The sequence below is a fragment of the Acromyrmex echinatior genome, chromosome 2, assembly GCF_024713525.1.
Source record: "Acromyrmex echinatior isolate Ae372 chromosome 2, ASM2471352v2, whole genome shotgun sequence".
Taxonomy (NCBI): Eukaryota; Metazoa; Arthropoda; class Insecta; order Hymenoptera; family Formicidae; genus Acromyrmex; species Acromyrmex echinatior.
Window position 1 is genome coordinate 19,073,478 of NC_141853.1, and position 25,913 is coordinate 19,099,390.

Here is a 25,913-nt window from a genome sequence, read left to right on the forward strand (position 1 = left end):
CAACTAAACTATTTTCAGTATCTATCTAAATTTTTAGATCCTTTAGCAAAATTGCTCTTTCCGTGCGAGTATCATTTTAGAGAAGAAGATGATCGTTAATGGTTCCTGCATAGAAACGAATGGGTGGCTTTCCTTTCGAGATATCACCCCGAGAAGCGAACGTAAACCCGATGCTCGTTCACTTTCCCTCATCGAGACGAGAAGTGGCCGCAGGGGTGAAATCAGAATGCGTGTGTAAGGGCGATCGCACCGGGAAATTAGCGAAAACGGCGCGCAAGCTACTCGCAAAACGGGACGGAGGGATAGAAAGGGGCGTTCTGACGAGAGCGCATATTTGTCCCCGGGGGGTACTTACGATGGGGAGACTGGCAAATTTTGACCCTCCCAGTTACTCGATTCGCTCAGCTAGAGAGATCCTGAATCTCCAGAGTTACCACGCCCGAGAACATCGGACCGAGCCGTGATTTCGATAGACTGGGAAGAGCGATGGACGATTACGTGATCGGATTACGTGGACGCTCTGTACTCGGTTACACCGTCGACCGAGGTACACGACCGGAAGGTACGTGATGGAAGGAAGTCAAACGTCGCCGTCACCATCGTCGTGCGACGTGTGTGGAAATGAGAGGAGGACGAATAGATGTTTTGGAAAGCAACGTCCAGAAGAGGCGTTGAAAAATTAGACAGAAACTCTCTCCGTAAAATATTTTATATTTTGAATATTATAAATATATGCAGAATAAAAGAAGAAAAAAATAATGGAATGATTTAAGATCAAGAAGCTATCGTCCGTTTTTCGTTTATATATAATTTTTTTTTATCTTATATAGAAACAAACATTTTTCTTTCGAATTTTCTCTAATTTAACCGAAAATTCTATAAGAAGGTAACATTCCTGCGTAATTATTTTATTTGCTTGTACAAAATCATGGAAGACATGAGAACTATAGGGACGAGCTATAATTCTACGATATAATGTTATCTCGACGGATTATCGGTTCAGCATCCGGTAACTTTAATCGCGAGACAAATCTGTCGTCGGTCCGACGTCCCCACTTCTGCTTCCGCCAGATTATTATCTCATTTCGTTAGCTAGCGGCGTTTCATTATTGCCGGTAATAAATCAGTCATTCCTGTCGGATCGATCGTCATCGAATTTCGATTGCCGCCGATCAACTACCTGCTTCTTCTAATTTTATTAGACGCCACAGGCTAACATCCTTTTCCCTCCGGTATAATTTTCTGAAGAAACGAAAAACTTTTTAATGAGAGAATAAACTACCGACGGAGAATTCATAAACGTTTTATGTCTAATTTTATTTTAGAATATTTTTTCATTTTATTGAAAATAAATAATTAACAAATGATTTCAAAAAAGTATTTAAAATCCATCATATACTATATCTAATTAAATGTTACTAAAAAAATAGAGTAAATCTAATTTTTTTGTTATTTAAAAATATTCATCACATGCAGGTAATAGTATAATTAATTGCAAAATTGGTATCATAATTGTTAATATCTTCGTCACGTTACGAATTATCCATAATTGATGTTTGTATTAAAGTACGTAATACGCATCTCATAAATAATAATGTCCTATTCATATTAAATAAATCTATCCCCCCATAAATTATTTTACATAAATCGATAATTTGCGCACTCATCTGTTTCTCACAGAACATCTCGTGTCGCGTATTTTTTTCCCGTGTTTTTTAAATAGCGATCGAGAAGGACACTTTAACACAGCTCGCTACGGTATTGAATAAAAAAAAATGACGGCTGTCAATAATTCCTATTGCTTTTATTTAACGAATCGCTGAAATTTGCGCAGAATTTATGCTACAGATTCTTTCGCGGAACACGTGCTCCATGATAGCTACGTGATAGCGAACATCATATTAGGTATCGCGACCGTGTATAGGTGGTGTTCGTATTAGTAAATACAAACCACGAGTAACGTATGATGCCCGTAAATTTATCGAAGCGTTTGCGTCGTAAATTTTCAGAGTAAACGCGGTCCATCATCTCGATCTGGCTTGCACGCAAATGCGCGGGCGCTTATGGTCGCAATTCGCACCTACCAATTGGATGGAAACTCGAGAGACAAACTGCCTCGACTGCAATCAAGGTATGTGCTCCTGCCGTCAAATAATGTATTTACCACTTTGTAATGTCGTTATTAGTCCCTGCTATAGCGTGTTGATTTTATAATAATTAACTGCATATATCAAGAATTATTATTACGTCACGCGGAAACCAAATGTGTTTTCATAAAATCGTCAAGTTATAATTTGCCGCTTATTTAAGAATTTAAAGAATTTATCACACAGAAATATGGGAATTTATGAATTTACAATTGTTAAAAAATTGTAAGATATTTGTAATTTTTAACTCAAGTATATATTTCAAAGTCTGGCAATGCAACATTTCAATAGCAAATATAAATTGTGAACAATTTCTGAAAAAAATCAATATTTTTTTATTATTACTTGTAGATATTTTCTATCCAAAAATAAATTATCTGTAAATTATTTGACGATAAATTTACGGGCGTTGTTAAAGATACTATTAATTCACATTCTAATCGTGTGCTATTCACGATTCGTTAGAAATACATTTTATGATTACAACAGATATACGTGACATTTTCGAGACGTGAAACACGCAATGAAAAGTATTTTACAATGAAAATTAATTTATTTGCATTGTATTCATAAATCGGTGGTGAAATTCACTTCTCTTCGCTGAATTAATTTGGGCGCGGCCGGAGAACTTTCGACGGAATAACTTTTAGCTGCGTAAGAAGTACAAACCACGAGATAGAAGCGAGACGTAAAATCTGTTTGCATTATATCATCTCGGAGATAGGTATGGGTCCGATCGGGTTGTTATGAGTTTTGCGAGCCCTTCTCCTATATGAACGACTGGTCGTTACCCGAGTAGCTACGCTCGAGTGTGTTGGCCGCGTTTACACAGTAAATATATCAATGAATTTACGATGCGCCCTGATCCCTAATGGCCCCACAAACAGATCTTCGTCGGGGAATGCGCTTTCGTTCCGTGCTTTCGTTCTCATCATACGCCATCATGATGCCGCGTATTCAAGTCTCATCTCCGAATGTCGGGTGATGCCAGATTATGGCAAACGATCGAGTAACATCGAACGGAAGCTCATCTCTCATTCGGTCGACGGGATCGAACATTTCCATTGCTTGGATCTGGTTTTCGATTGAGCGTAGTGGACATTTCATCTGCGCAGACGATGCGGAAAATTCGGGAAGCGATTTCGGTCGGCTGAGCGAAACAAGAGTGCGTTTTAATTGGACGGATTTGAATATATATATACATATATATATCAGCAATTTTAAATGCAAATTAATTGACCCATCTACCGTCCACGACAATCGTACGTGAGTGACAATGATTTATCGCATCGTATTTTTTTTTGCACTATCTATGAACAAAAGTACGGAAAATTATACGTGCACCGATTTGTTTGAATCTGAAGGCTCGAGGTAGGGAAAAAACGTACATTTTTTCATAACAAAAGAAATGTAAATATTGTAGTTAGTGATTATAGGTTAAATTTCATTCGTGACGAATAACTAAATAAAACGATTTTACACAAGTTGTAACGGATTCTCAAATATTGTCGTAACGAATTGATTGCATTTCGTTTGGATAATTAAATTTATTCTGTTAATGACTTTTATATTCTGTTAATGACTTTTACACATTCTTTGTTTAAAAATATTTGATCCTTCCAATTTATGTAAAATTATGTACAATACATAAACATTTTCTGCTCGTAGGATAAGCTGTACGTTATTATTAATATTTGTAACAATATGTCTCTTATGAAAATATAAGAGTGCTAATATTAATATTATCATATTTTAATAATTATGAAAATATATTAATAAATTTATTAAAATACATTAACACACACACACACACACAGAGGGATTTTTATACATTATCCACATCTAAAATCTAGCACTTATAAAATGACACTCTTCTCCAACAAAAGAATTAGGCTGTAACAAAATTAAGATGATAGAAGTATTTGCATTATATCTCGAACCTCCCCGCATCCTGTATACATCCCGGAACGAATCGAGAAAGTGCATTAAAATCTCGAAATCGCCACTCGTTTCATTTCGTCCATTTCCTACGGTCGATGCGTCTGATTCCTCCTCGGTGAAATACGTTGCTCGTTACGCCTACTTTTATTTGTATACAACACTGAGCGGATACGAGGCGTCGATATTTTTTTTTTTTTTTTTTTAATTTCATTCGCTCCGCTCCACGATAGCCGTGGCAGCGCGAGAAGGCCAGGAAGCGGAAAAAGGAGGTACAAGCGCAAAGCCGAAGCAGCATTAGCTTTTAGCACGCTGGTGGTGCGGGAGGGAGAAATAAAAAGCGGTAAAAAAGCGCGATGCGGAGGGAAGAGGGAGAGAGGCGAGTATAGAAGGAGGCGAAAAATCATTTGAAAATTACCATCGCGCGGCCATTAGCCCGGACGGCGTCCTGAATTTTTTACCTAGAGGTTTTACCGGGCGACAGCTCGGTCCACCCGCTAGTAAAAAGCGTATCCGCACGGTCTCCTTTGCTTCTCGCTATGTCTTTTATGAAACGACTAGTTCACGATTAATCTTCAATAAGAGTCGCGATTTTCACGGTGTTTAACACTTTTTCAAATAGAAAGGTACGTTTCTGCCTTATTGATATTAATAAAGGATATATTATTATAATATAATAACCAATGACAGTTTTTGTATACAACTGAAGAGATTTTTAAAAATGTTTTATGTATTGTGTGTTAATATTCATACGTCATATTTGTATATATATGAAGAGTTAATTTTTTCCAATAATTAATTATCTTAACTCTTAGTATCATGAAAGATTTTATTAATTGCCTTTAATTGTAAAATACAATTAAAGAGTGAGATATAAATCTCTCGTAAAAATTTTGCCAAATTTTTGAAAAATATTTATAAATAAAATACTGAAACAAGAGACATTCCTCTTACTTTAGTCTCTATTAATATCCAGTAGTTCTTTGGGACATTTTGTAAAGTTATAGTTCCGATAAACGCTTTGAGCATCAGATTAACATACGCGACATTTTATCTTCCGTTATTTGAACATCGATCACGCGATGTCGAACACGATTTTTCGGCGTCGTATCGCGGTTATTGCTTTAGAATATACGACGATAGAGATAAAGCGTCATTTCATTTATACAGTCTCTCGTAATGATCTGTTAGTTTGGACGTGAAAGGCGCGAGGAAGAATCTTTTTTTTCCTCCTAAAACGCGATAGCGACACGAGTGCAATGAACGAAAGCCGAAAACACTTAAGGGCTCTAATCAAGATCGTAAATATCTCTACTACTCGCATAGTTTCTTTTTCCGATGTGAGATTGAGAAATTTTGCTTTAGCATCATGTGGCCCTTTATCGCTGTCTCAGGCCTTTAAGAATTTTTTTCATCATATAAGTGAGTATGGGAGCCAGAGATTACGAGACGAGATATACAGAGTGACGGATGGATCTCTCTTTTCGTCTGATAGCTTTTTTTCGATTAGATACATCGCATGCGAACGATTTACTGCGACCCGATCAATTCAACGATTAAATCATTCATGCTGTCCCTAAATATAAACGTTTTGAAGTTTAAAGATCGTTTGGTAAAAGTAAGCCAGAAAAGTCCACAAACCATGTTTGTAAAAAAATACAAAATTATTATGATATCATTGTGCATGTATTTTAATTGAATTATTGATTAAAACATAAGAGAAACTTTTAAAAAGTTTTAGTGATATAGATATTATTTGATCACTATTAGATTCTACTACTAGATTTCTACTCGCATAGTCAAGATCTACCCCTGGTGCTTCCATTAATAAATTGACACATACAATTTTCCCGTAAGCACGCTGCTTTCCAGTTGACCAAATCTATCAATAACGTAACAACGTTTATGCGCTTTAGGGATGGCTGACAGTCCGGAAGAGCCCTGGTAATACCTGCTATCCATCTGCAGGCTGTGTCCCCTTCCTGGACTGTGAATCGACCCATTGTTGTCCTCGAATAACAGGCTTAATCTCCCCACAATTTCTCGAATCGTCCCTTTTGCGTCTCTCCCAATCACCCTCTCACTTTCCTCCCCCCTCCCCTCTCATATATATCTCATGTATACAATATACATGATATTCCTCTCTCTCTCTCTCTCACCCCTACCTCACATACTAGCACACATCACTGACATGTATCCACGTGCGCTTGCTCGCATAAAATAATATACACAATGCATCGGGAATCGATGCTCAAATTACGAGAGCAGGCGCGAGAGCGCTCGTCCAGAAAATTGCAGCTTATTTTCGCCCGATCATCGTGGATGGGGAGGCCGTCGTTGCCGTCCTGTGTTCGAGCGTTTCGACACGAGCTCTACGGCCCCTGACGAATCACTAAATTCTTCCTCCCTGTCTCAACACCGCAAGCATCCAGAATACGATCAAGGTTTCCCTGCCTCTTCTGCCTGTCTCTGTCCCTATTCTTTCTTGCCGATCTTCCTGCTCGTGACACACCGTGCGTTTTGCGCGACAGGCAATGAATTTGTATCGCGACATTGGAAAACCGCTTTTATTTCACAGTTTCGAAAACAGTACACACTGTCGAATTACAGTAGCCGGTGTTGGTGTTAGCAATGTGTCGCTTCGTATCCCGCAGGGGTGGCTAATTATGAGCCGCAGCCATTTGGGTTTAGCGAACCGAGCGACGGTCCCAACTCACGCTGCGGGCACACATGTATTTACACATCGTGGATACATATCTACATATATATATATATATATATATCTACATATACACGGTTTTGGAAAAGTAAAAATAAAATACAAAATCACATTTTCGCCCAAAGGAAAAAGTTACATGATCGATAGCTAGAAGTCTAACACATTAATGTATAAAATTCAGCAAAAAAAGCTTTATTAAGTAAATATAGTCTATAAGAAATATAGAAAATATAACTGATCAATGCGACGCGTCTGGCATTACCTTTGTGACATTACGTTCGATAAAAAAAGAATAATACCACTTTTCAATAAATAACCGATGACTCTCAAGTTTTCAGTGTAACAAAAAACCGCCATCTCAATTTTCCATCGTATTTTCTTTCGAAACGCTAATATAGAATATTCGCTAACATAATACATAGATGCTAATATCAATGTTCCACCGCAGCGTGACTGTTAAGATCGTTACAGTGGCTATATTGCGTAGCTACTGTTATAATTTCGAAAAATACCGAAGTCTAAACGGAGGCCTCCACGCCATCGCGCTTCCGCGCACGACAGATCGAATATAAATCACATCTAGGACGAGCCAAGCCGAAGTTAATGAATCGTGCGTTCCGGTCTTTAGATGCGGCAGCGCGCATACTTAACGGCGATCGCTGTAAGAGACGAAGGCGCGGCTCCTCGTCGGGGAGACGATCCTAATTTGTTCCGTGCCTTCGGCCCTCCGCCGCTAACATTTCCTCTTCACGCTTGAAAGGCGCGCGCGCCGTCCATTCGTTTCGCTGACATTCGCGCGCACCGAGAAAAAGATATACGTATGCGCAGAGTCGCGTTATAGAGACGTCATTAAATACCGCGATATCGACGGTGTTTGCGCGGCGTTTTAACCGCTTGTCCGCGACTAGCTTTCCAGGCCATTGTTTCGCAATGACAACCCGCTCGTAGCCGGAATCTTTACGGCCGCGGGTATTAACGGGTATTTCTATGTTTCGATTCGGCCGACCGGAAACGTGGAACGCGATGTACGTTCGCGACTTGTAACAGCGTTAAAAATGCGCCGGGTACTTTATTGGCCATGTTCGGCGTGGATAAAAGGCGGAGAATAAGCGACTGGCCGGCGTGTCGCGCGATTTTGCGCGTTTAAATAGATTATCGCGAGATATGCACTGCGAATTTTCTCACGCGATGGCCCCGACGACGCTATCAGGAATTTCCATCACACTATGCGCGAGTTCATAATATATCGAAGGAACTTGACTATCCCTCTCAAATTAGTTTCTCTGCAGGATAACTTTTTGTATTCAAAACTTGCGTAATGTTGCAGCAAGTTTTTTTTTATTATAACATAAACTTATGATTATATCTGAAAAAATCATGAAAAAATTATGCATTAACAATATTAAATAACAGGCATCTAATTAAAAAGAATCTTTTGTTTAATCAATAACAGTATTAATGAAACAAATAACAAATACGAATATTTAAAAAAGCAAGAGCACGTATTTATGATGCATTTGTTTCATTAATACCGTTATTGAATTAACAAGATTGTTTTTAATTAGACTGCTTCTGTTACGCTAATGCTGTTAATATATCTTTTTTCCGTGTATATCTTGCCAAATATAAAATCCTTAATTACAATCCTTTTCCTGATTATAAAAATTCAGGCATAAAAATGAATGGTAACTTCACTTGAGTTTGTTTTTCAAGTGCAGACTTCACGGATATTTTAATTGTGTAGCCCTTTACCCTTTATACCTTTTTTTTTTATAACGGAATAACTTTCTGATTAATGTCGCGTGTACTTCTTGTCACCCACACGAGGAGTACGGATGGCACTAAAGTGCGTAAAAGCCGCTAATTTTGTGACACGATATAAATAGAAATTCGCGATTGCTCTGCGTCGGAGGCAAGAGTCTGCTTTTTTCTTCATCTTCCGGTATTATTATCTCTCCGTGTCTCTCGCGCGCCATCACAAACGTGCACACAGATAAGACCGAACATCACATGCGAACATCACATCCGCACGTTCATGCGTATGTATGGCCCACCATGGAACATCTTGGATGCGACAGAGAAAGAAGGACAACCGTACGTGTAATTCCTTACACGATTCGACGCCTCTGTTTCTCCTCGAGAGAGGAGGACGCCCACGCTCTTATGCAAGTGGGTTATACATGGTGTGCCAGAACGTGCGATACCGCCCGCCGAGGGAACGATTTCTCCGATGGTTGATAATTAGAAAAATCCTTGGGGAGAGACATTTGAAAAGCAAATACGTGAAAGCTTTTGTATAGTTTCCTGGTATTTACCGAGTTGTTTGCTCGCGTTTTATCTGATAGCGAATTCGGTCACTTGCATTACATTAGATTAGTGCATACTAATAGCTGTTATACATGAAATTAGCAAAATGAAATGTAAAATCATGCAAATATTTTAAACCTCCGTTAAACGTCCAATAATGATATTGTATTATTTAATAGAATATATTATTTCACGTTTTATTTAAATGTATTATTTTATTGTCAAAGTTATATTATGCCACCGCATTTAGATACTTAATATACAGTAACTTTTATAATATATACTCGTAAAGGAATTAATCCAATATAATGCGAGTAACTGAATTCACCATAATTCTATTTTAGTCTTCGACACAATAAAATTTGAATCGCATAAGATTAGATTGTATACCACAAAGAGATGAGTAGATTTTGTACCGCCGATCAACTACTCGAGCTCCTACGCATCTTCCTCCACTTTCTCCGTGCAGAGCAATCTTTCACCTCCGATCTGTCACCAATACGGTCTACTAAGAATAAATAAACGTTTTAAATTTATGAATGGTATTCTATCGACGCGACGGCACGGAAATGTCTGACGAAGCGCATTCATTTTTCACTTCAAGACATTGCAAATCGTGTACAACATTTTATATTGTTATCTTAGGAGCTCTTTCTTTCTCCTCCTTATTTAATCCTCTTTACCCGACACCGTTCTGTAAATTCGCACCGATTAATTCAGTAGCTCGGCTTTCGCTCGTTCAAAGGAAACCCGCGTAAATTCCAGTTCGCAGGTGGCTCTCTTAAAAATACAGGATCGTGCCGGGAATCGTATTTCGCCCTATCGATTTGTTTATCCGTGGAAAATGTAATCGTGCTCTCTCTCCTTTTTTTTCCCCCCGTTACATCGTTCGAATTGATGCAATCGTCTCTGGGTCGGGTTGTGATTATACGAATCAGTACATATTTATGCACTTACACGTAATCGAGTGCGCACGCGGATGCATCCGAAGGATCTATATAATATTTATGGGAAGAAGCTAACAAGGTTTAAGCTTCCGCTCTCAATTGTCTGACGGTTTACGAATAACTTAGGTAAATAATTAATTGCATGAGAGAAACAGTTCAAGAAGAACACAAATCTTGATGAAGTCAAAATAGCTTCAAAATAATTACGAAAAGTCATTTTTTAAATACGATTTATTTTAATGGCATTTTGACAATAATATTAATAATATTTTGATAATAATAATAAATTGATTTGTTATTCTGCTGAAAACTCAGAATAATCGCAAAATAATCTTATTCAAACTCGATAAATTGTATTATGCGTTATCGAATGATAGAAGACAGAATATTTTTAACTTAATCAGATTTCTGGAAATTCAAATACTAATCTGATAATATCATTAATATTAAAAAAAAATTAGGTAATGTCGGATTACCAAAGATTCACTTCCTGCAAATCGTGTGTGCATGACGAACGTGCGTGGAAACATAGTCGAAGGAACTCAAGTGTGCTCTTACGGATATATTTTTAAGCTATTAAAAACATGATACCATATGTCATGTTGCCGCGATTATTTGAATTAGACGTTGTGTTAATAAAAGTTGATTTTTCACAAGCTTCTTCCCACTTTAATATTAACGCTTTCTCTTTTGAGAAGCGATAAAGATGTATACTTCTGAATTCTTCTTTTCGATGATCATTTTTATTTGATAAGCTCTCGATAAGCATTTCGAACTCTCGAGCTATCACTTCAAAATTATTCCGGTTTAAATATTTAAACATTTAAAATTCAAAGTTGGATGTTCTCGATTTATTTATTTAAAATAACACAATTTTATTCCTCTCGAAACATAAAAATATGGCATAAGTAGCAAATTTGGTATACAATCTTTATGTAGAATTTAGTATCCTATGATAAGTAAAATTAATTTGGAATGTAGAGAAGCAGCAGAATGTTCGGCATGAATTTGTATTATGAAGAATTAAATATTTCGTTTAGCATATAGCTTTGCTACGTGTTTGCGACTTATAGCGCGCTATTGTTTATGTAATAAAATCGCCGATCTATATCGCGACGATGAAATCACTGTGTTATTTGTTACCATTCGCACGACAACGCTCCATTAAGAAGTAGTACGTATAGCACTCCAGATTTTTATTTTTTGAAATACGATTGCTAATAATTAATATTCAGCAGTTCACATGTGTAATTAACTTTGATATTAACGATACGTTAGCGTATCGAGGCGACAACAATGATGAATATTGAAGCATTACTTATTCATTTGAAATAGAATACATACGCGAATAGAATGCACGAATTACAAATCACTATTTTATCATAATTAGTAGCATTTCTTTGGTGCTTAGAATTCAACAAATCTCGCATTACATTGTGAATTTGAATATAATTTATCTATTACTTTTCTCAGAATGAGAATGAGGAATAAAACGCGAACGACAGAATCAAACGTTTCTAAAGTAACAAAAACTCGCAATGTGTCAATCTTTTATTAAACATATTTTACATTGCTCGGATTTCATGTAATACAAAGTTATTACAAACTAATAATCGCTTATTATAGCATAATTAAAATATCTAACAATAAGATATATTGGGTCATCTAAAAAGTATCCGCGGTTTTTTGTCACTAGATGGTGTTGATGGTCAATACATCTAGTGACAAAAAACCGCGGATACTTTTTAGATGACCCAATAGATGAAGTATGCGTGCATGCGTGCGTGCGTGCGTGCGTGCGTGCGTGTGCGCGTGTAACGAATCTAAGAAATAAAGCAAAAACTGTGCAATAAAGCCTATTCGAAGAATATTAAAAAAACGAATAGATTATTTTATTTCTTTCGTAATACACGTTAATATTTCGACAGACAATCGGCGGCGCGCGACCTTGGTGTTTGTTTTGACACGGCAGGAGGGCTGGCGGCGCGTCATGTTTACGCGCGGTCGCTGCGCAGTCATTCATATACCGAGGCTCACATACAGGCAGGTAGCTGTGTCGCTTCGGGTGTCTTTACATTTCTTTTTGAAATGCAATCGAGACAAGCGTTAGATAATACGAAACGTCGTACTTTATAAATGCTTATAATATACAATTACTAGCTTGCGTGGTTAGTTATTCATAAATGGATATCGAGATACTATCGTGTATCACGGAACGGATATTTTATACGGTTCATTCATTCGGAAAACACGACGGAAAACGGGATATAATTATTTCGCGATGATTACTTTTATTTAACGATAATTATTTTTATTCAATATCCTATTCGCTTGTATATAACTCTTGACTATATTTTCAACGGTTTCATGCAAGTTATAAAAAAGCAATTATATACATACCTAGATGTATACGTCAATTTAATATTGTATAATAATATACAAATATTATAGAACATTATAGTATTCCACACATCCATTGGCTTAAAATGGATAAATTTTAACAGATTAAGATAAACTTGTAAATCCTGAGTTCATAAATCCTAGATGTTTCTTGATTGCTGAATATATTATGCATACAAATTTAATTTAGAAGATATGCTCGAATGCATACATTATGTACAAAGGTAGAATTTTTCGAGAAATTGAGAATATCATGAGGATAACAAAATATTATTTATTAACAATTATATTGATGGTTTTTAATAATATTTTTTAGTCAATATTAGAATCGAGTATATGAAAATTTATTGAATTTTTATGTTTATATACAATTTTTTTTTCATAATGAGCATGTAAGAAATAAAAGATAAGTAAAGTACATTGACTTTTTAATTTATTGCTTACTTTACTTAAATTGACTCATGGTATTCATATATTATGAAATAGAAAAAAAGTAAAGACAATAAAATACTAAAAAAAAAAAATAGAAAATATAAATAGAAAATACATCAGCAAAATATAGATAGAAAATCGCCGATGAAATCGATCGGCGGGGATGCAAATGTTTAAATAGCCGCATTTGAAATCTGCACAAAACCGTACAAAGTTCGTCTCGAGAATGAGCACACTATCCTTCCACCATGCGTGGAAAGATACCGGAAAAAGAAAGCGATGGAAGCGGAGGCGAAAAAAGAAACAGACAAGGCAGGGCTTTAATGTTTCGCATAAGATACACTTCTTGTCCTAGATGCGAAACAACAGAATGTGCGCGAATGCAGTCGTCTGTCGACGAGCGAGTCATTGCGAATCGCATTAGCTCGACTAGGCGTTACAAGAAGCGTCGCGAGAGGAGGTGCGCCGTCTGCATACTTTGTGCACAACGACACTTGTCAATTTTAAATTATAAATGAGGAAACCCATAAATTCTGTCGTAGACGGCACTTAACGATAATAACGACCGTTCTCGGCGTCAAAATCATTGAGAAACGGTTCCATTAATAACATTTCATTTAATCGGAAAGTGCGTTAAGCGTAAAATTATGCAGATTTTATGTGTTCAGCAATACGGCGTTCTTGCCATGTTTGCTAATTTCGGTAATACCGTAATTATTAAGTAAAATCGGATACTCGTGATAAATACTTAATTTACTAATTATAATTCTACTACTTATATACACTTCATTTCGGATGTCAAATAGATTTAATCATCTTAAATAAACGGGGAGCATTTTATTTGTCATTCTAGAATATTTTGAGTAAACTTATATATCTCTCTTAGAATATAACATTATATAAATTTTTTTAAAAACAGCCATTTTATTTTTATATGACTACACTGTAAATTCAACGATTAATTTCATTCCAATATAATGCAGACAGTACGCAAATATACGCTGCAATCGCAATGCATGATATATGCTTCACGTAATAACTTTCACTAAATAAGAAAAATCGTGAACACAGGGATCAAAGACAATAGGCATTATCATATTGTGCAAGTATTCTAATTTACAGCTATAAGTGACAAGTTGCGTAATTTATTGATGTACCTTTTATTTGAATGCTATCTATTTCGAAATACAGAAGACGTTTGTGCAGAATTGCAACACTTATTACAAAAAAATTAGGAAGACAGAGAAGTTTTAGCTGATAAGTGCTAATCAGATACATCAGCGATATATTTTATGTTTATATAATTGTGATATTTCCTACAAATTAATAAGTTAATTATTTAAATCAACAATTCTAAAATAATAGTAAGTGAAACGTCGGAATATATATTGATAATATTGATATCAATTAATAAAATATCAACTAATCTATTTGATGTTTATAACATTTTGTTATAATATCGCCAATTCTCGTTTACTTGCCGATATATCAAATTATTCGGATTACTTATAGCATAATCAGCACGTCGGTAGTGCGTGACTAAAAAGATTTGTATATCGTATCGTTGTGTGTTCGATGGGAAAACACTGTGATACCGAGTTTTCTAGTCTAGGCACGGTTCTCGTTCACTCTCACTCGGCACATGCAATTTATCATCCATGCGCGCCCGTGTCGGTAATCAAACGGCTGCCTGCGATATTCCAAATTTTTATATGTAAAGTGTCGCGTAAGATATACGATTGGCGGCCGATTACGCATGCCGGTGTCTAAAACCGTTGGATGAAATATTCACGTTAAACTACGTCATAGCCGTAAATCAAACGCATAAAGGAAATCGATATCGTTGACGAAAGTCAGATTTATAAAAGTACGAGTAAAGTACATTGAAAAAAACGTGTCAAATAAGAAATGTTATCAAACCTGTTCTCCTAATAGGTATATCCTTTTCGTTTAGAATATCCGTGACTTGAATTTCGAAAAAATATATATACATCTCACATTTCGAAAAAAAAAAAAGATAGAATTAGCGTAAATAATAGATCGTTAAAAAAATAATTTTTTCTGTATATGGTAATCGAAGCGAAACATTGGAAGCTTCTTTCGGCCTTTTACATACTCTGCGTTTCATTTTACATGTATGGGCCGTAAGCTTTCGAGATTATTCCTGTTGCATTTTACAGCGATTCGGAGCGCAAATCGGCAATGTTACGCTTCCAATCACGCCATGAAAAAAAAGAAAGAGCACAGCAAACATCAAAGATTCATCTCTCGGACTCGCGGATACTTCAAAGCAGCACGTTTCCGTTTTTCCTGGTGATTCCGCTCGTGCCAATGGCGAGCCTTACTTTGACGCGTATCTTCTCGGGGAGGCTGCAAATGAAATTTTGTGCTATCGGCATTTTATCATGGGAAAATGCAGACTATCAACAGACTGAATAGCGCATCAAAGGATATCACGCAAATACGCAGACGAATGAGAAAGAGTGAAGCGATTACGAGAGGTGTATTTATTCTTGCAGTGTTCTTAGAACGTACTTACAATTTTAATTACAAATCGCTTTCTTCTTTTAAATTACTGTTATTTTCGTTATACCTGTATATATAAAACTCATTATATCTATCTATAGTTAAACGGGACATTAATACAGGTATTAAAAAAATTACGTCATACTCCCACGTGTAATTAAAATCTGCGCTGGCTTTGACAATTATTTGAAAATTATTTTCAATTTCAGAAACATTTCTGAGCTAAATATAGCGTTAAGTGTAGAGTTAAAATTAGATTTTCGATAAAACCTCAGCAAAAAGGGACGTAGGGATATAAGTTCACGTGCGAGAAGTCTTACTGTTTCATCCATTACATTTTAATAACCCCTTTGAGGCCAGACCTGTCGGTGACCGTCGCGAGCAGTGGTGACGCCCCGGGCGAACGCAATCCCGATTCGTTCGCCGAGAGAAAGCGTACACCGTGTATACACGTACACGTGGCGAGCTACAAAGAGCATTCGGAGAGGCGAGGAAGAATCGCCCCTGCCACGCCAGAAGCGCTAATCCGGTTTCACCCTCGGGGGAAAGACGTGGCCCTGACATGTAACGGGTGATATCGGGCCAGCCTCGACGAGGGTGCTCGGTCACGTTGCTGCTGGTAGTTCCTCTCTTATCCTCCGGCTCCAGGGAAACTGAATCAACCCCGTAGACGCGGTGGACGCTTCGGGCGTACGTCAATCCGCACTAACCTGTCCGTAACTGTTATGTCTCGGCGAATGCTCGCCTTGGGTTCGCGATAAGTTCGTTTGTCTGTTACGGTTAATCGATGGGGACGCGGACAAGACCACCGATGGGAAAACGGAAGAGAACGTGGTTTCGACGAGGAAACGGACGATAATCTCTTTACGTGCGAGAAATCCTACGAACGCGCCAAGAAAGATGCTCAATGGAACGTGCTGAGAGAAGTTATTGAGAAAAATGATGATCAGGTACACAGGGTGTATGCAGGGTGCGTTCAGAATTGGTTTGGTTAGCTTCTTCACGGTAAAAGTGACACTGAGAGATATGGCGACTATTTGAAAATTAAAGGACTTTAAAGGGAGTATTTTGGTCCCTTTGTGAGAAAGATATTGTACACGAACGGACGGATCGATATAAAGAAATTTAGCACCTCGGACAGGAACGTTATAGCGCGGAGATTAAATTGGGGTCTGCCATTTAGGCTTAGTGTCGCGTGTGAGGGTCAAATGCACAAGAGGATTAAACCGAAAACCCTCCTGCGTTTGACCGGGATTCAATCATAGATGTTACCGTATTTGCAAATTAATAGCGGAATTAATCCGGATTTTATTGCGATATATTATATAACGTTGCATAATTAATGATTAAATAACGCATTGATTTCGCGTGATAGAATATAACGTGGTTTTTCGAAAATATCTTTCTCCCATAAATAGCCTTATCTTTTAGCAATTTGCAGTAACAGTTTAATGCGCATTTGCCATAATATTTTGAATAATATTCAATAATAACGTGAATAGAATTTATCATTTGTAATAATAATTAATTGAAATCTAATTAATCATAATTCTGTATATGTTAATCGAATGCGCTCTGTATTATTTTGATTATTTCTCGATTAAAACAAGCATGAATGCTCTCTACGCTTCAAAATCATAACTAAATACATAATAACGATCATAGCGTAACTGTATAACTATAATTAATTGAAAAGTTGGTATTCGATTTTCATATTTTTGGTTTATATAAAATATACTGGTTAATAAATATATACAGGAAATAGTCTATATATGTTCTTAACGTGGAAAAAATAGAAATCACATAAAAAAAAACCCGTAAAAAGATATCACATCTTTGACATTGAAAGGTTGCATCGAGTCGAATCTATTTCGGAAACAGAACGCGACAGTGTTTTCGATTGAAATCGCAATGCATCTATCGACAGGACACGATACGTAAAACCAATTATTCTCTCTCTCTCTCTCTCTTCGTTATGTTCCACGTGACGTCGCATTCACAATACCGCGCAATAATAATTGCACTTACGCGATCGTATCGGCCGTATCCGAGTTGGAAAAGGGAGGATGCGCTCGCCTCCGTTTCGTGTTCGGGGCTGTTTCGCAAATTAAATATTTGCTCGCGCCCCACGGCCGCGAGCCGTGGAATTTCGTGGCGAGGACGGACCACGTGTACGACTCGTATGAATTTAATCGAAATATTGGCCGTGCGCGGCGATCATCAGTCATCCGGTGATCGCCGGAGGGCAGAACGACGGAAACAGGATGGCGAGAAGCGGCGTCCGGGATTTTACGATCTTGCATCGCGGCCGGCCGAGGTCCTCTCGTGCCTCTCGGCCTTTCGGGTTCGAACGCCTCTTGGCTTCCCTCAAAGCGAGGACGATCTCGCTTCGGAGAAATCTCGTCGCGAGAAAGCAAATAAGGTGTCCGGGTGGCTTTAAGGGAACCGGGTCTGTCGACTATCAAGCAGCGATTGAGCGCCTCGTTTTGACGCAATAACGATACCTCATCACAGCCTCGACGGCCCCATCGCCAGCGGCCGTCCAAAAATAGAGAGAAATGCTTACGATAACTTACTTTTCATAATAATATTCGGATACCCTTCATCTCTTGTTAATCATCTCAATCAATTTATAGTTATTTGGGAGATAACCGTTTTTCTTTCTCTTTCCATAGAAAAGGTATAATCAGGGACTGTAATTTTTAGAGGTGAAAAATTTATGGAACTATATGTTAACAGTGGATCTATATAGGTTACATGGTTGCATCTACTTTATTAAAAAAATTCACCCCTCATCATGTTTCACTGCCGATCCTCGGCGTGTCTTACGAGAGATGCATAAATCTCTTTGTCAGGGTAAACATTATCCGTCATTTTTGGCATTATCAGCCTCTCTACCTTCACGCTACTTAGTAATAACAAGTTTCGCATTAATTTTATTAAATTTCCGACGTGCATTCAGGAATTGCAGTCTGCCCGCCTCGAGGCGAGCATGATCGTTTTTGAGCCCACGTCGCGCTTCTTAATCCTTCCTTTTGCCACGGGTGATTAATTGTTCAAGATTGCGCACGTCCGATGCTTTCTCGAACGGTTCATTTCCTTTTTTATTCAGCCACTTACGCCGCCCTCGATTTGGCCTGGTATCGAAAAAACGTCCGAAGTCGGCGTGCGAACTTGAAAAATCGACGGATTTCCGCCGTGCGAAGCGAGGTTTCAATTTCGTTTTCCGAATCACTCGACAAAGGAGCATTTATAATCCTGAGGCCGCTCAACCGTGCGTTAAATCGAACGGAAGGATGAAATCGGTTTCCTCCACAGTAATTTGTCGTAAGTCGGAGTAAATTCCTCCGGGAGATTTCTAAACCTTATACTATTGAAAGAGTCAATTTGACGCGTAAATATTATATGTGTAACCGTTCATATCAAAATAAAAAAAAGTTCTGCTTGATATCATAAATTTTGCTACAAGAAATCCGGATAATTTTGTTAATAAAATGAATACGATGTATTATGATAACAATAATTGTAAACAGACAAAAGAGAATTGTGATAATTTAATGCTCATCTTAAAATAATATCAGATAATTACGATTTAATAATTTCTCATTTATTTAATCATAATCATTCGCGAAGCAGTAAAATAGATATAAAATACTCGTCAATTCATTTTAATAATTGAAAAATTTACATGCCAAAATAAAAAGAGTAATGGTGCTTACGTATGCGTTCCTCTACGTGCCTTTTTTCAAATCAATATCGCGAAACAGTGTTATAAATTGGAGATCGTACGTTGGGGTTCTTGCATAAAAGGAGAAAAAAAACCTTCCGTCTTTCTTCATTAAATCCGATGCGTCGTATATCGGGAGAGGACGGGAGAAGAAAGGATCGCGAATCGGAATCGTCGAACGTCGAGTCTGAGGCGCCGTAAAATTTCTCTTAATTTAGTTTTCAAAATCACTTTACGCTCGCCCGCATCATTTCCGAGAAGGAAGCTGGCGCGGCATTTTAAAGCGTCGATACGAGCGCCCGGTAATTGAACACGAAGTTATTATCCGGACCACTCTGCAATTCAGGATAACCGGGGGCGTAAAAATGTCGATGCCCGAGGTCGTGGCTGCTGCCCGAGCCGGTGGTTTCCGCGAATGAAGTTCCCTGCGAGCGTGCGATCTCACTGCATCTCCCGTGAGAGAGATCCGAGAGAGGTAATCGTAATAATTCATTACTCACGAAATCCATAAGAAACCGTGCAGGTTTACTAAATTATTAAATTACTAAATTTGTATTTATATTACTAAATTTGTAAATACACATTCTTTTAATTTTATATGTTTTTTTCGTACAAATGTGATTTTGTTATCATGTTAAAAACCTACAAACGGCAAAAGTATTGCAAGCTGCAAAGAAAAATGGAACAACAGAACTATACTTTTTTGTTTCTCAAAATATCTCTTAGTTTGGTACTTACGTCGCTTCTTACGACACCTTTCGTTTATGTGTACTCTTTGCAGAGTGTTTGATCTATTTACAAATGCTTCCAAGCTCTTAAGTGACAGTATGTTTACGCACATAGAAAGCATAGTGCTATGTACATATAACACGGAGATAATTCAATGATCATATATGTCTACAATTTCTAATAATTCACCTAAATAATAAAAATATGCGTCAAATATGTTTTATTATTATTATTATTATTATTCAAACTTCAATCGTTAAATTATCTTATATTAAAAATCATGATTTTAAGGTACAATTTAAATTTATTTAAACAAATTGTCAAAATTAGACCTGCCTTTTAATATTTATGTTGAAATTATTGTTTAGACAACAATTGAAAATAACACATAAATATATTTAAGCTTGGAATAAACCCTCGAGCACATAGGACTGTTTAAATATATTTAGATTTCTCCAAGTCAAATATAAATATAATTTCATTTGAGTATTGCAAATATTATTTATGGTTGTCACGATTTGAAAGAAGTTGACTTTATAGCTAAAGTAAGGTTAAAATATTGGAGTCGTGTCGAATGCCGACGGTTCCTATATTAAAAATTTGCCATAAGAAATAGAAGTTGGGCGAAAAGAAACGCGACCGATGCAACTAGCTGGTGAGATTTATGAAAGGAGAAATCGAAAGAATATCGACGAATTCGTTGTTGCTCTACAAATAGACATACATTTTTGGAAGGACATAAATATCAATCGTATTAGAGAAACTCTAAGTAAAATATATAAAACTCTAAATAAGAACATATAAAAGTTAGTTTGTTTCATGTAATGGAGCAACAGTTGGTTTCAATCTGATTTGCATAGCAACATTTTATAGGACATTTTTAACGAAAAATCTACAATCTCTTGTTGTTTTAAATGCAATTTTAAATGCAAGAAATATAATATCTCTTTAGTGAAGAATAACAAAGAATTAACACGTAATACGTTTAAGCTGGCACTTAATAAACAAAAGAAGTGATGCAATTAGCGACTGCTTCTACACATAACTAACCGAACATCGTATCTTCATTCAGCGCAAGCTGCGCGCTAATTACATCACGATTCTTCAAGAGGCTTTAACGAGCGACCGGCTTATTGTGCAAATGACATCGTAAATTTCAACTAAGCGAGTCTAATCGACATCGCTCTTCGCTAATCGTTTCCGAGTCGGCGTAATAATATTAATTGCTCTTAAAACCGCGCAGTCTACCATGTAAATTAGGCGACAGAGGGGAATCCAGCTCGACGACTGGAAACACCATTTTAATCGCGGCTCTTCTTATTCACAACCGTCGTCTCATTAATATTCAGGATCGTACTCATTTCGCGCGGACAAGTATCGCGTGTTCTCGTTTATTTTCGTCAATTAATTCCAATTTATCGATGCCGATAGCCGAAGTAGTGTCTCGGTGCGTGCCAAGGGATCGCCAGTGACCTTTCAGTGATTTACACGCATCCAGTAAACTTCTTAGCCGCGTCGTTAATGTCTCATTCGTCGATATATCGTCCCATTAAGCAAGTTGTAATTTTAATGCTGTACACCGTTGGAGTATACCAGCGCGTATCAGCGTGTTACAATTATTACACGGAAAGAACAGTTATGGTGAAATGTCTAAAAATTTAGTTAGCTCTGAAAATAACTTTTTGTTGAATTATTAAACAATTATGTAAACTCCTCAAATGTTGATAACAGTGCTGCAAAAGTTTCAACATTCTACCAGTTTTAACATCCTACATAATTATTTTGTTAGTTCAACAAAATATTATTTCTAGATCTTTATATTTAGCTAAATTTCTAGATACCAGGAAGATCTTTCCGTGTAACAAAATTCTATCTAACAAAATTATTTTTAAATATCTGTATCTAGTTAAATTTTTAGATACTTCGTCAAAACCGTTTTCTCTGTTATATTTTATACGCGTTGCTCTTGTAAGATATCGTTCACCGAGGCCTCCAGTCAAACTATGATTCACTAACATCGTATTACAGTTGTTATCGTTCACATGTGAGAGAGTGACGATAGCTTCCCTGAAATCGAGTCAGTATTGTTAGTTCACCTCACGTTGTCACCCGTTCATATCTCAGACTCGCCACTCCGGTTCCTCGATAGCGGCCTCCTTGCAGGTGCTCGTATCGAAAACAGCCGTTCCGTGTTCCGCTCTACGCCACGCGTGATCGCGAGAACGCGCGTTATGGATAAACACGGGGACGCGGCTTCTCCAAACAGGCTCTCGCGTATCGCGTCAAGTCCGAGAGAGGCGGCGTTTATTTTCCTACACCGATCCTAAATCGTCGCTATCACGCTTGATCCGGCACCATCGAAAAACGACCGGCTGGAAGATCGAGAGGGCATTAAACGCGGGCTTTAACACCCATGTTTATTTCCACGGAACGAATTTACGCTTTTGAGGACCTCCTTCTGCCTGTATAAACAGTGACACGGATTTTCCCGAAGGATACTCTCTTGCCACCTTATCCAACGAGTCCTTTTTCTTTTTATTTTTATTTTCTCTTATATGCTTTCCGGTGTGATTGCACGGACGATGGGTGAATGGCTTTTTTGTGAGAGTGCGGGAGAGGACAATGGACTCCCGGGGTGCCCTCGCACCTTCGAAAAACGACCGCTGGTCGATTCGACACCTCACCCTCGCATATGGAACTCCTCTTAACATCCTGTGACACCCGGGAGCAACGTCGCGGGCACTTTGTGTACGATCGTGCTCTATGAATTTGAAATACGACCGTATCCCTCCAGCCCGGAGTCCGAAGGGTATCGAGGGCGCGGACTTTCCCGACCTTCCTTTGAAATTCCATAGCCTGAACGAAGATTTTCTTAGAAATCGTAATCGATGTAACTTTTGACGCTGGAAATGCTTGAACGTAATATTTGTCGAATTATTTTTTCGTTTTCATCACTTTTCTCATTACAAATTGAGATTAATTTCATTATATCAATAAATATCAATCTTCAAAGTGGATCTTATTCTCTACCTTCGAATATCTTAACGATCGAACTTCTCCGTTGTCGCTGTCGATCGCAGATCGGCGATTAGCTCGGTCTCGCCAAGTTCAAGCTGCTCCTTTGACAATCGGAACTTTTTCGGAGCCGGGACGAATGAGTCGCGCTAACGAAAGAGCAGATCGAATCGATCATGATCGAAATGGATCGCCAAGAAGTAGTCAGAGAAGATCGACAGAAAGCGGTGTTGGAGCGAGATGTAACCGTTGTCAATCGCGCGGACCACCATGCTTGCAACATTTTCGAATGCGATATAGCTTGGGTATTTGTCATGTAGATCCCCTTATTAGCATTGCAAGAGAGAAAGAGAGAGAGAGAGGGGGGGGAGAGAGAGAGAGAGAGGGAGAGGGGGGGGAAAAGAAATAAAAATGTTTATTACTGCTCTAGGATCCTCCTTTTAAGAACAAAAAAGCAAAAGAAAAAGAATGTAAAGTAGAAAAAAATATACAAAAAATATACAAAAAAAAATACAATAATATATAAAGTTTACGAGGAAGGGAGAGAGAAAAAGAGAGAAAAAGATAGACAGAAAAGGAATATAAGAGACAAGCTGAAAAGGAATACAAAGAACTTTCTATCGAAGTGCTGTTACGGAATCATTTGTGGGATAAACGGTTTGGAATTCCTAGTATTTTAAAGAAAAGAATTGCGCAGAATACGAATGACTCAATCCTGTATACAAAGGGTTAAATTTTTTACTACATGGCTTCTGTCAAAATAAATTTTGTCAAGAAATTTTGTCGTAATATGCTTTGCCTTAGGCAATATTGAAAAAAAATAAATCAAGAGAAAATTTTCAAGGTAGAATTCTGAAGAATGTTTTCAATCTAAAAAAAGTTTTTTTTTTTAGTAATTCATTTAATAGTTAAAGAATAACACATTTAAGCAAATAAGCAATATAAGTGTTAACGTTTACTTGTAGTAGTTCGACCTTGGAGTAAAGTTCTTCAGCAGTTTATTGCTGGGTTATTTTTCTCCGGATGTTGTCGTAAATCACTACGTTGGTTTATATAGGATACGGTGCGTTCGGTACTGTAAATTGTTACCACATGCGTTGACTGCGCAGCTTTCTTTTTTCGATAAATCACGTTCGAGAGCCGATGCGGTTAGAGAAGCGTATGCATAGTTGCACGATTGACGTTCTGTAAAGAAATTTGATTCGTGGCGGCCATCAGATGTGAAAGAATCGATTGTGGCGATGATAATGATATAGAGAAAAATTTCAACGCGGTGGAAGTGCTGTAATAAAGATTGAAAAATGTATGGTAGAGGTGAAACATCTATATCGCTATATTATACACATTTTTTTTTAAATAAAATTTTTAGCAAAATTTACATATCATGTAAGATATTTTATTATGTTTAGATATTTTATTAGTTACCGCAGTTACTGATAAAAATATTATATTTTTTTATATACAATATATTTTACATTTTTATATACAATATATTTTACATTTTTATATACAGAAAAATTAAACATAATAGAAATTAATTTTCTTTTTTGTGTTTTTAAGATTAGCAAACTTCTTGATGTACGAGATATAATTCCACATTTTTTACATACTCTCAAAGATATAAAAAGTGTAAAAAATAAATAAATTATATAAACAGTTTAAAATATGTTTTTTTAATCTGTTTTAAAAATACAAGTTTCTTCAAGTATTATTTATAATTTTCATAAAAATGAACATACTGTATCTTTACTAATAAAAAAAAAGTATAAACAATCGAAAAAGCATGGGAAAAAACCGGATATGCCATAAAAAGCGAAGGAATTTAAGGATTAATATGAGATAATTAATATAGTTTTTCTATATACCCATGTCTATTATCTAAATTCTAAACACAGTTAAAAATTTTTAAATCAATTTTAAACATAATTCGTATATGCATGGAAATATGAAATAATTTGCATACGTAATTAATCAATGAAAAATTTAGCATTTTTCTCTTCATTCACTTTAACCCTCTCTTCAGTAACTCTTTCTCTTCTGCGAACTTGCTGCACCTTCTGTGCGCGAACGACGCGAAGAATTCAATTTTCTCGAAAGCAAATACGAGTACACGAGGCATCTCGGCAGGCTCTTCCTCAGTCGAGGGCACGGGTGGTCCCGTCGTCCTGACGTTCATGTTATGCGCCCACGCCTACTCTCGCACGGGCAAGCCTATCGCACGCGCGTAAATATGCATGTATGCGTCTGCATCGCTCGCCGGCTGCTTCTTCTTCCGGTGTCGTCGTTGTGCTCCGTGTATCGCGCGCACTCCGCGAAAGCCAATTTCGCGGTCTTAGGGAAGCTTGACGGATGACAAGCGGCATCTGGGCAGTCTGATAATCCGCCAGGATGAAGCGGTCGTTATAGTTGAGTTGGATGTGTTGTTCCTCGCAGGCGGACGATCAAATTTCATTAAGAGGCTCTGGCATTATCGGACTTTATTTGAATTGAAATTTATATTCGCATGTATAGTATTCGAGAAAGTACTTATCCATTCAATTATCTTCTTAACGCCAAAAGATAATTAAGAATTTTTCTGACGACTATAAAGGTTTTTTTTTTTTTACAAGGACTTTGAAAACTGTAAGTCGTTTGTAAAGAAAAAATATCTCTATTTCTTTACAGTTTTCGTTTATGTTTATAGATGAGTTCGAAATTTGTTTTTATCATCATAAATAAATTTCCAAATTTTCGATAACGATCGAAAATAATTATTCTTGTATAAAGAATTTGAAATTCAATGAAGTCGTCATCGGTGTCTAAACTTGGAATTCAGTTGCTAAAATAAACAATGCTCTAAGATATTTAACCAAATAAGAAAGTTGATACTCATCTAAATAAGACATTCGTTGCATACGATAAAATGAATATTCTTGCTTAATGAATGCTTTCTGCAAATATTAATTTATGGCTTCTTCTTCTGTTTAAGCAGGTTTCTCGAGTACTATTAATCCGCTTACGTATACTCGAGCATACCGAAAGCGTCT

The 25,913-nt window shown here is 37.1% G+C and overlaps 1 protein-coding gene and 1 long non-coding RNA gene across 5 annotated transcripts in view; one reads left to right on the plus strand and one right to left on the minus strand.

Annotated features, from left to right (window-relative positions):
• Nucleotides 1-25,913, plus strand: part of LOC147910584 (uncharacterized) — a 232,954-nt gene that overhangs the window by 161,416 nt on the left and 45,625 nt on the right. For 3 of the 4 annotated variants that reach the window (XR_015544210.1, XR_015544209.1, XR_015544207.1), the window contains one exon: nucleotides 2,010-2,131. The exons of the other annotated variant lie outside the window; for it this stretch is intronic. This is a non-coding gene — a long non-coding RNA (uncharacterized LOC147910584). The remainder of the gene's footprint in view (nucleotides 1-2,009; nucleotides 2,132-25,913) is intronic. 4 annotated transcript variants of the gene reach the window in all.
• Nucleotides 1-25,913, minus strand: part of LOC105143532 (netrin-1) — a 199,545-nt gene that overhangs the window by 135,454 nt on the left and 38,178 nt on the right. The gene's annotated exons all lie outside the window — the stretch shown is intronic.